An 11364-nucleotide genomic window follows, 5' to 3' on the forward strand; every position below is an offset into this window, starting at 1 on the left:
CATGGGTTTGTGTTGTCATGGTAACCATGGGGTTGGGTTGCCATGGCAACCATGGGGTTTGGTTGCCATAGCAACAATGGAGTTCTGTTGCCATGGTAACCATGGTGTTGTGTTTCCATGGCAACCATGGGGTGGGGTTGTCATGGTAACCAGGGGGTTGGGTTGCAACGGCAACCCCCGGGTGGGGTTTCCATGGAAACCATGGTTTTCTGTGGCCATGGTAACCATGCGGTTGTGTTGAATTGGCAACCATTGGGTGGTATTGCCATGGTAACCATGGGGTTCGGTAGCTATGTCAACCATGGGGTTTTGTTGCTACTGAAACCATGGGGTTGTGTTGCCATGGCAACCATGGAGTGGTGTTTCCATGGCAACCGTGGGGTTGTGTTGCCATGGTAACGATTCGGTTGTGTTGCGATGGCAACCATTGGGTGGTGTAGCCATGGTAACCATCAAGTTGGGTTTCCATGGACACAATGGTGTTGTGTTGCCGTGGTAACCATGGGGTTGTGTTGCCATGGCAACCATGGGGTTGTGTTGTCATGGCAACCATGGGTTTGGGTTGCCATGGCAACCATGCGGTTGTGTTGCCATGGTAACCGTGGGGTGGGGTTGCCATGGCAACCATGGGGTGGGGTTGCCATGGCAATCATGGGATTTTGCTTCCATGGAAACCATAGGGTTGTGTTGCCCTGGTAACCATGGGGTTGTGTTGGCATGGCAAACATGGGATGGGGTGTTCATGGTAACCATGGAGTTGGGTTGCAACGGGAACCCTCGGGTGGTGTTTCCATGGAAACCATGGTTTTCTGTGGCCATGGTAACCAAGGGGGTTTGTTGCCATGGTAACTATGGGGTTGGGTTGCCATGGCAACCATCGAGTGGCGATGCCATGGCAACCATGGTTTCTGTTGCCATGGTAACCATGGGGTTGTGTTTGCAGAGTAACCATGTGGTTATATTGCCATGGTAACTATTTGGTTGTGTTGCCATGGCAACTTTGGTGTTGTGTTGCCACGGCAACCATGCGGTTGGGTTGCTATGGTAACCATGCGGTTGTGTTGCCATGTCAACCATGGAGTTTTGTTGCCATGGTAACCATGCTGTTGAGTTACCATGGTAACCATGAGGTTGTGTTGCCATTTTAACGTTGGAGTTGTGTTGCCATGGAAACCATGGGGTCGTGTTGCCATGTTAACCATGGTGTTGTGTTGCTATGGCAACCAAGGGGTTGTGTTGCCATGGTAACCACGGGTTTGTGTTTCCATGGTAACCATGGTGTTGTGTTGCCATGGCAACCAAGGGGTTGTGTTGCCATTGTAACCATGGGGTTTTGTTTCCATGGTAACAATTTGGTTGTGTTGCCATGGCAGCCATTAGGTTCGGTTTCCATGGCAACCATCGGGTGGCGATGCCATGGTAACCATGGTTTTCTGTTGCCATGGTAACCATGGGGTTGTGTTGGCAGGGAAACCATGGGGTTATATTGCCATGGCAACCGTGGGGTGGTGTTGCCATGGTAACCGTGGGGTTGGGTTTCCATGGCAACCATGGGATTTTGCTTCCATGGAAACCATGGGGTTGTGTTGCCCTGGTAATCATGGGGTTGTGTTGCCATGGCAAACATGGGTTTGTGTTGTCATGGTAACCATGGGGTTGGGTTGCCATGGCAACCATGGGGTTTGGTTGCCATAGCAACAATGGAGTTCTGTTGCCATGGTAACCATGGTGTTGTGTTTCCATGGCAACCATGGGGTGGGGTTGTTATGGTAACCAGGGGGTTGGGTTGCAACGGCAACCCTCGGGTGGTGTTTCCATGGAAACCATGGTTTTCTGTGGCCATGGTAACCAAGGGGTTTTGTTGCCATGGAAACCAAGGGGTTCTGTTTCCATGGCAACTATGGTTTTGTGTTGACATGGTAAGCATGGGGTTGTGTTGCCATGGTAAGCATGGGGTTGTGTTTCCATGGTAACCATTTGATTCTGTTGCCATGGCAACCATGGAAATGGGTTGCCATGGCAACCATGGGGTGGTGTTGCCTTGGCACCATGGTTTTATGTTGCCATGGGAACCATGGTGTTGTATTGCCATGGGAACCATGGGGTTTTGTTACCATGGCAACCATGGTTTTCTGTTGCCATGGTAACTATTTGGTTTTGTTGCCATGGCAACTTTGGTGTTGTGTTGCCTTGTCCACCATGGAGTTTTCTTGCCATGGTAACCGTGCTGTTGAGTTACCATTGTAACCATGCGGTTGTATTGCCATTTTAACCCTGAAATTGTGTTGCCATGGCAACCATGGGGTTGGGTTGCCATGGCAAACATGCGGTTGTGTTGCCATGGTAACCATTTGGTGGTGTTACCATGGCAACCATGGGGTTGTGCTGTCATGGCAGCCATGGGGATGGGTTGCAATGGCTACCATGCGGATGTGTTTCCATGGTAACCATGGAGTTTTGTTGCCATGGTAATCATGCTGTTGGGTTGCCATGGTAAACATGCGGTTGTGTTGCCATTGTAACCCTGGAGTTGTGTTGCCATGGAAACGAAAGGGTTGTGTTGCCATGTTAACCATGGGGCTGGTTGCCATGGCAACCATGGGGTTTTGTTGCCATGGAAACCATGGGGTTGGGTTGCTATGGCAAACATGCGGTTGTGTTACCATGGTAAAAATTTGGTTGTGTTGCCATGGCAAACATGGGGTGGTGTTGTCATGGCAACCATGGGGTTGTATTTCCATGGTTACCATTTTGTTGTGTTGCAATGGTTACCATGGGGTAGTGTTGCCATGGCAACCACCGGGTGGTGTTGCCAAGGCAACCATGGTTTTCTTTTGCCATGGTAACCATGGTATTTTTTTCCAATAGCAACCATGGGGTGGTGTTGCCATGGTAATTAAGGGGTTGTGTTGCCATGGCAACCATGGAATTTTGTTGCCATGGCAACCATGGGTTTGTGTTTCTATGGTAACCATTGTGTTGTTTTGCCATGGCAACCAAGGGGTTGTGTTGTTTTGTTAACCATGGGGTTAGGTTGCCATGGCAAAAATGCTGTTGTGTTGCCATGGCAACCATGCGGTTGTGTTGCGATGGCAAACATTGGGTGGTGTTGCCATGTTAACCATGGGGTTGATTTGTCATGGTAACCAAAAAAGTTGTGTTGCCATGGCAACCATGGCGTTTTTTTGCCATGTTAACCATATGGTTGTGTTGCCATGGCTTCCATGGGGTGGTGTTGCCATGGTAACCATGGAATGGGGTTGCCATGGCAACCATGGGATTTTGCTTCCATGGAAACCATGGGGTTGTGTTGCCCTGGTAACCATGGGGTTGTGTTGCCATGGCAAACATGGGTTTGTGTTGCCATGGCAACCATGGAATGGGGTTGCCATGGCAACCATGGGATTTTGCTTCCATGGAAACCTTGGGGTTGTGTTGCCCTGGTAACCATGGGGTTGTGTTGCCATGGCAAACATGGGTTTGTGTTGCCATGGTAACCATGGTGTTGTGTTGCCATGACAACCATGGGGTGGGGTTGTCATGGTAACCATGGAGTTGGGTTGCAACGGGAACCATCGGGTGGTGTTTCCATGGAAACCATGGTTTTCTGTGGCCATGGTAACCAAGGGGTTTTGTTGCCGTGGTAACTATGGGGTTGGGTTGCCATGGCAACCATCGAGTGGCGATGCCATGGCAACCATGGTTTCTGTTGCCATGGTAACCATGGGGTTGTTTTTGCAGAGTAACCATGTGGTTATATTGCCATGGTAACTATTTGGTTGTGTTGCCATGGCAACATTGGTGTTGTGTTGCCATGGCAACCATGCGGTTGGGTTGCTATGGTAACCATGCGGTTGTGTTGCCATTGTAACATTGGAGATGTGTTGCCATGCAAACCATGGGGTTGTGTTGCCATGTTAACCATGGTGTTGTGTTGCCATGGCAACCAAAGGGTTGTGTTGCAATGGTAACCATGGGGTTCGGTTGCCATGGCAACCATGGGGTTTTGTTGCTACTGAAACCATAGGGTTGTGTTGCCATGGCAACCATGGGGTTGTGTTGCCATGGCAAACATGGTTTTCTGTTGCCATGGTAACTATTTGGTTTTGTTGCCATGGCAACTTTGGTGTTGTGTTGCCATGGCAACCATGCGGTTGGGTTGCTATGGTAACCATGCAGTTGGGTTGCCATGTCAACCATGGAGTTTTGTTGCCATGGTAACCATGCTGTTGAGTCACCATGGTAACCATGCGGTTGTGTTACCATTGTAACATTGGAGTTGTGTTGCCATGGAAACCATGGGGTTGTGTTGCCATGGTAACCATGCGGTTGTGTTGACATCGCAACCATTGGATGGTATTGCCATGGTAACCATGGGGTTCGGTTGCCATGGCAACCATGGGGTTTTGTTGCTACTAAAACCATGGAGTTGTGTTGCCATGGTAACCATGGAGTTGTTTTGCCATGGCAACCATGGAATTTTGTTGCCATGGCAACCATGGGTTTGTGTTTCTATGGAAACCATTGTGTTGTGTTGCTATGGTAATTAAGGGGTTGTGTTGCCATGGTAACAATGGGGTTGGGTTGCCATGGCAAACATGCGGTTGTGTTGCCATGGTAACCATGGGGTTGTGTTGCGATGGCAACCATTGGGTGGTGTTGCCATGGTAACCATCAAGTTGGGTTTCCATGGACACAATGGTGTTGTGTTGCCATGGTAACCATGGGGTTGTGTTTCCATGGCAACCATGGGATTGTGTTGTCATGGCAACCATGGGTTTGGGTTCCCATGGCAACCATGCGGATGTGTTTCCATGGCAAACATCGTGTGGTGTTGCCATGGCAACCATGGTTTTCTGTTGCCATGGTAACCGTGGTGTTGTATTTCCATGCAACCACGGGGTGGTGTTTCCATGGTAAACATGGGGTTGGGTTGCCATTGTAACCATGGGGTTTTGTTACCATGGCAACCATGGGGTTGTTTTTTCATGGTAACCATGGTGTTGTGTTGCCATTGTAACCATGGGATTTTGTTTCCATGGTAACCATTTGGTTGTGTTGCAATGGCAGCCATTAGGTTGGGTAGCCATGGCAACCATCGGGTGGCGATGCCATGGTAACCATGGTTTTCTGTTGCCATGGTAACCATAAGTTTGTGTTGCCATGGCAACCATGGTTTTCTGTTTCCATGGTAACCAGTTGGTTGTGTTGCCATGGCAACCATGGTGTGGTGTTTCCGTGGCAACCATGTGGTTGGGTTGCTATGGTAACCATGTGATTGTGTTGCTATGGTAAAAATGGGGTTGTGTCTCATTGGCAACCATGCGGTTGTGTTGCAATGGTAACCACGGGGTTGTGTTGCCATGGCAACCATGGATCTTTTTTGCCATGGCTACCATGGGGTGGTGTTGCCATGGTAAACATGGAGTGGTGTTGCCATTGTAACCATGGGGTAGGGTTGCCATGGAAACCATGGGGTTGGGGTGTTACGGCAACCATCGGGTGGTGTTGCCATGGCAACCATGGTTTTCTGTTGCCATGGTAGCCATTTGGTTGTGTTGCCATGGCAACCATGGGGTTGTGTTGTTATGGCAACCACGGGGATGTGTTGCCATGGTAACCAAAGTGTTTTTTTGCCATGTCAACGATGGTGTTGTATTGCCTTGCAAACCACTTTGTTGTATTGCCATGGCAACCATGGCGTGGTGTTTCCAAGCAAACTATGGGTTTGTGTTGCTATGGTAACCATGGGGTTGGGTTTCCATGGTAACCATGGTATTGTTCTGCTATGGCAATAATGTGGTTTTGTTGCCATGGTAACCATGGGGTTGGGTTTCCATGGTAACCATTTGATTCTGTTGCCATGGCAGCCATGGAATTGGGTGGCCATTGCAACCATGGGGTGGTGTTGCCATGGCAACCATGGTTTTATGTTGCCATGGTAACCATGGTTTTGGGTTGCCATGGCAGCCATAGGGTTTTGTTGCCATGGCAACCATGGTTTTTTGTTGCCATGGTAATCATGGTGTTGCATTGCCATGGCAACCATGCGGTGGTGTTTCCATGGTAACCATTGGGTTTTGTTGCCATGGTAACCATGGGGTTTTGGTACCATGGCAACCATGGCTTTGTGTTTTCATGGTAACCAAGGTGTTGTGTTTCAATGGCAAACATGGGGTTGTGTTGACATGGTAACCAAGGGGTTTTGTTGCAATGTCAACGATGGGGTTGTGTTGCCATGGCAACCATGGGTGTGTGTTACCATGGCAAACATGCGGTTGGGTTGCTATGGTAAACATGCTATTGTGTTGCTATTGTAACAATGGGGTATTGTTTCCATGGAAACATGGGTTTCTGTTGCCATGGCAACCATGGGGTGGTGTTGCCATGGTAACCATGCGGTTGGGTTGCCATGGCAACCATGGTTTCTTTTTGCCTTGGCAAACATGGGTTTGTCTTGCCATGGTAACCATGAGGTTAGATACCATGGTATCCATGGGGATGTGTTGCCATGGCAACCATGGGGTTGTGTTGCCATGGTAACCATGGGGATAGATTGCCATGACAACCATGGGGTTTGGTTTCCATGGGAACCATGGGGACGTTTTGCAATGGCAACCATGGGTTTTTGTTGCCATGCCAACCAAGGGATTGTGTTGCCATTGGAATAATGGCGTTGTGTTGCCATGGTAACAACGGGGATGGGTTGCCATGGCAACGTAGGGTTTTGTTGCTATGGCAAACATGGCGTTGTGTTGCCATGGTAACCTTGTGGATTTTGTGGTATTGTAAACATGGTGTTCTGTTCCTATGGCAACAATGGGGTTGTGTTCCTAACCGTAATCCTGACCCTAACACTAACACAACACTAACCCTAACACTAACGCTAACCCTAACACTAACCCTAAACCTTACCATAACCCTAACCCTAACCCCAAACGTTACACTAACCCTAACCCTAACCCTAACCCTAACCCTAACCCTAACCCTAACCCTAACCCTAACGCTAACCCTAAGCCTAACCCTAACCCTAACCTAACCCAAACCGTAACCAACTCTAACCCTAACACTAACAGAACCCTAACCCTAACCCTAACCCAAAACCTAACCCTAACAGAAGCCTATCCCTAACCCTAATTCTAACCCAACCCTAACCCTAACCCTAACCCTAACCCTAACCCTAACCCGAACCCTAACCCTAACCCTAACCCTAACCCTAACCCTAACCCTAACCCTAACCCTAACCCAAACCCTAACCCTAACCCTAACCCTAATCCTATCACTAACCTAACCCTAATCCGAACACTAACCCTAACCCTAACAGAACCCTAACCCTAACCCTAAATTAAAACTAAATCAAAACCTAACGCTAACCCTAATCCTAGTCCTAACCCTAAAACTAACCTTGAAAATAACCCAACACTAAACCTAACCCTTACCCTGACCCTAACCCTAATCCTAACCCTAACCATAACCCTAACCCTAAACCAAAACCTAATCCTAACCCTAACTATAAACCAAAACGTAACCGTAACACTAACCCTAACCCGAACTCTAACGACCTCTAACCCTAACCAAAACAGAAACCTAACCCTGACCCTAACCCTAACCCTAACCCTAACCCTAACCCTAACCCTAACCCTAACCCTAACCCTAACCCTAACCCCAACCTTAAAAGAAGCCTAACCCTAACCCTAATTCGAACCCTATCCTAAACCTAATCCTAATCCTAACCTAAACCTAACGCTAACCCTAACCTAACCTTAACCCTAACCCTAACCATAACCCTAACCCTAACCCTAACACTAGCCCTAACCTCAACCCTAAACCTAACCCTAACCCTAACCCTAACCCTAAGCTAAACCTAAATATAACCCCAACGCTAACCCTAATCCTAACCCTAACCCTAACACTAACCCTAATCTTAACCCTACCCCTAACCCTAAACCTAACCATAACCATAGCCCTAACACTAAACCTAACCATAACCATAACCCTAACCCTAACACTAACCCTAACATAAACCTAACCCTAAACCCAAACATACCCTACCCCTTAGCCTAACACTAACCCTAACCCTAACAATAACAGAACCCTAACGCTTACCCTACTCCTAACACTAACACTAACCCTACCCCAAAAACTAACACTAACAGAACCCTAGCCCTAAACCTAACCCTAACCCTAAACCTAACCGTAACACTAACGCTAACCCTAACCCTAACCCTAAACCTAACCCTAACCATAAACATGACCCTATCCCTAACACTAACTCTAACCCTAACACTAACCCTAACACTAAACCTAACCCTAAACCTACCCTAACCCTAACCCTAACAGAACCCTAGCCCTAACAATAACCCTAAACGTAATCCTAACCCTAACCCTAACCCTAACAGAACCCTAACCGTAAACCTAACCGTAACCCTACTCTAAACCTAACCCTAACCTTAACGCTAACAGAACCCTTACCCTAAACCTAACCCTAAGAGAACCCTAACCCTAACCCTAACCTAAACCTAAATCAAAACCTAACGCAAAACCTAATCCTTGCCCTAACCCGAACCCTGAACAAAACCCAACACTAAACCTAACCCTTACCCTAATCCTAACCCTAACCCTAACCATAACCCTAACCCTAAACCCAAACCTAATCCTAACCCTAACACTAAACATAACCCTAACCCTAACCCTAAGTCTAAGCCTAACAGAAACCTAAACCTAACCCTAACCACAACCCTAACCTTAAACCTAAAAGAACCCTAACGCTAACCCTAAACCTAACCCTAACGCTAAACCTAACCTTAACCCTAACCCCAACCCTAACCCTAACCCTAACCCTAACTCTAACCCTAATCCTAACCCTATCCCTAAGTCTAAACCTAAAAGAAACCTAACACTAACCATAACCCTAACCTAAATCTAAATCAAACCCTAACCCTAACCCCAGCATTAACCCTAACCCTACACCTAAACCTAAACCTAACCCTAACCCTAACCCTAAACCAATACCTACCCTAACCCAAACCCTAACCCTAATCCTAACCATAACCCTAACCCGAACCCTAAATCTAACCCTAACAGAACCCTAAACATAACCCTAACACTAACCCTAACGCAAACCTTATGCTAACCGTAACCATAACCCTAACACTAACACTAACCTAACTCTAAATCTAACCCTAATCCTAACCCTATCCCTAACCCTAACCCGAACCCTAAACCTACCCTAACCCAAACCATAACCCTACCACTAACTCTAACAGAAGCCTAACTTTAACCCTAACCATAACGCTGACTATAATCCTAACCCTAACCATAAAAGTAACTCTAACCCTAAAACTAACAATAAACTTAAGCCTAACCCTAATCCTAAACCTAACCCTAACCAAACCCTAAACCTACTCAAACCCTAACCCTAACAGAAGCCTAACCCTAACCCTTACCCTAACCCTAACCCAACCCTAACACTAAACCTAACCCTAAACCTACCCTAACCCTAACCATGATCCTAACCCTAAACCTAACAGAAGCCTAACACTGACCCTAAACCTAACTCTAACCCTAACCCTAAATGTAACCGTAAATTGATCCCTAACCCTAATTCTAACATTAATCCTAATACTAACCCTAAACATAACCCTAACCCTATGTCTAACCCTAACAGAACCCTAAACATAACCCTAACCCTAATCCTAACGTAAACCTTACGCTAACCCTAACACTAAGTCTAACCCTAACATCACACTAACCCTAACCCTAAACATAACCCTAACCCTAACCCTAAGTCTAAGCCTAACAGAACCCTAAACCTAACCCTAACCACAACCCTAACCTTAACCCTAACAGAACCCTAACCCTAAACATAACCCTAACGCTAAACCTAACCCTAATCCTAACCCTAACCCTAACCCTAACCCTAACCCCAATGCTAACCAATAACCCTAACCCTAACCCTAACCCTAACCCTAACCCTAACCCTAACCCTAACCCTAACCCTAACCCTAGCCCTAGCCCTGACCCTAAACCTAACTATAACCCTAACCCTAACTCTAACCCTAACCCTAAGTCTAACCCTAACAGAAACCTAAACCTAACCCTAACTCTAAACCTAACCTAAACCTAACACTAACAATAACCCTAACGTTAACCCCAATCCTAATTCTAACCCTTAACATAACACGAAACCTAACCCTAACCCTAAACTTAAACCTTCCCTACACCTTATCCTAACCCTAACCCTAACGTTAACCCTAACAGAACCCCAACTTTTACCCTAAACCTAAACCTAACACTAACCCCAACCCTAAGTCTAACCCTAACCCTAACCCTAAACCTAACCCAAACCCTAACCCTAACACTAACCCTAACCTTAACCTAACTCTAACCCTAACCTTAACCCTAACCTAACTCTAACCCTAACCCTAACCCTAACCCTAATCCTAACCCTAACCCTAACACTAACCTTAACCGTAACTCTAACACTAAACCGAACCCTAAATCTAACCCTAACCCTAACAGAAACCTAACCCTAATCCTAACCCTAACACTAGTCTAAACCGATGCCTAACCCTAGCAATAACCCTAACCCTAACCCTAACCCTTACCCTACCCCTAACCCTAACCCTAAAAATAACCCTAACAGAACCCTAACCCTAACCCTAACCCTAGTCTAAAGCGAAGCCTAACCCTAGCCCTAACCCTAACCCTAGCCTTGACCCTAAACCTAACTCTAACCCTAATCCTAACTCTAACCCTAACCCTAAGTCTAACCCTAACAGAAATCTAAACCTAACCCTAACTCTAAACCTAACCTAAACCTAACACTAACAATAACCTTAACGTTAACCCTAATCCTAATTCTAACCCTTAACATAACCCTAAACCTAACCCTAACCCTAACCCTAATCCTAAACTTAAACCTACCCTACACCTTACCCTAAACCTAACCCTAACCTTAACCCTAACAGAACCCTAATCTTTATCCTAACCCTAACCCTAAACCTAACCGTAACCCTAAGTCTAACCCTAACAGAAAGCTAAACCTAACCTTAACTCCAAACCTAACCTAAACCTAACACTAACACTAACCCTAACGTTAACACTAACCTTAACACTAAGCCTAACCCTAACCCTAGCCCTAACCCTAACACTAACCCTAACCCTAACCCCTAACCCTAACCCTAACCCTAACCCTAAACTCTATCCCTAACCCTAAACCTAACCCTAAACCTAACCCTAACCCTAACCCTAACCCTAACACTAACCCTAACCCTAAACCCTAACCCTAACCCTAACCCTAACCCTAACCCTAACCCTAACCCCTAAACCAAACCCTAACCCTAACCCTAACCCTAACCCTAA

This window comes from Netta rufina, assembly GCF_964035555.1.
Source record: "Netta rufina genome assembly, chromosome: 18".
Lineage (NCBI taxonomy): Eukaryota > Metazoa > Chordata > Aves > Anseriformes > Anatidae > Netta > Netta rufina.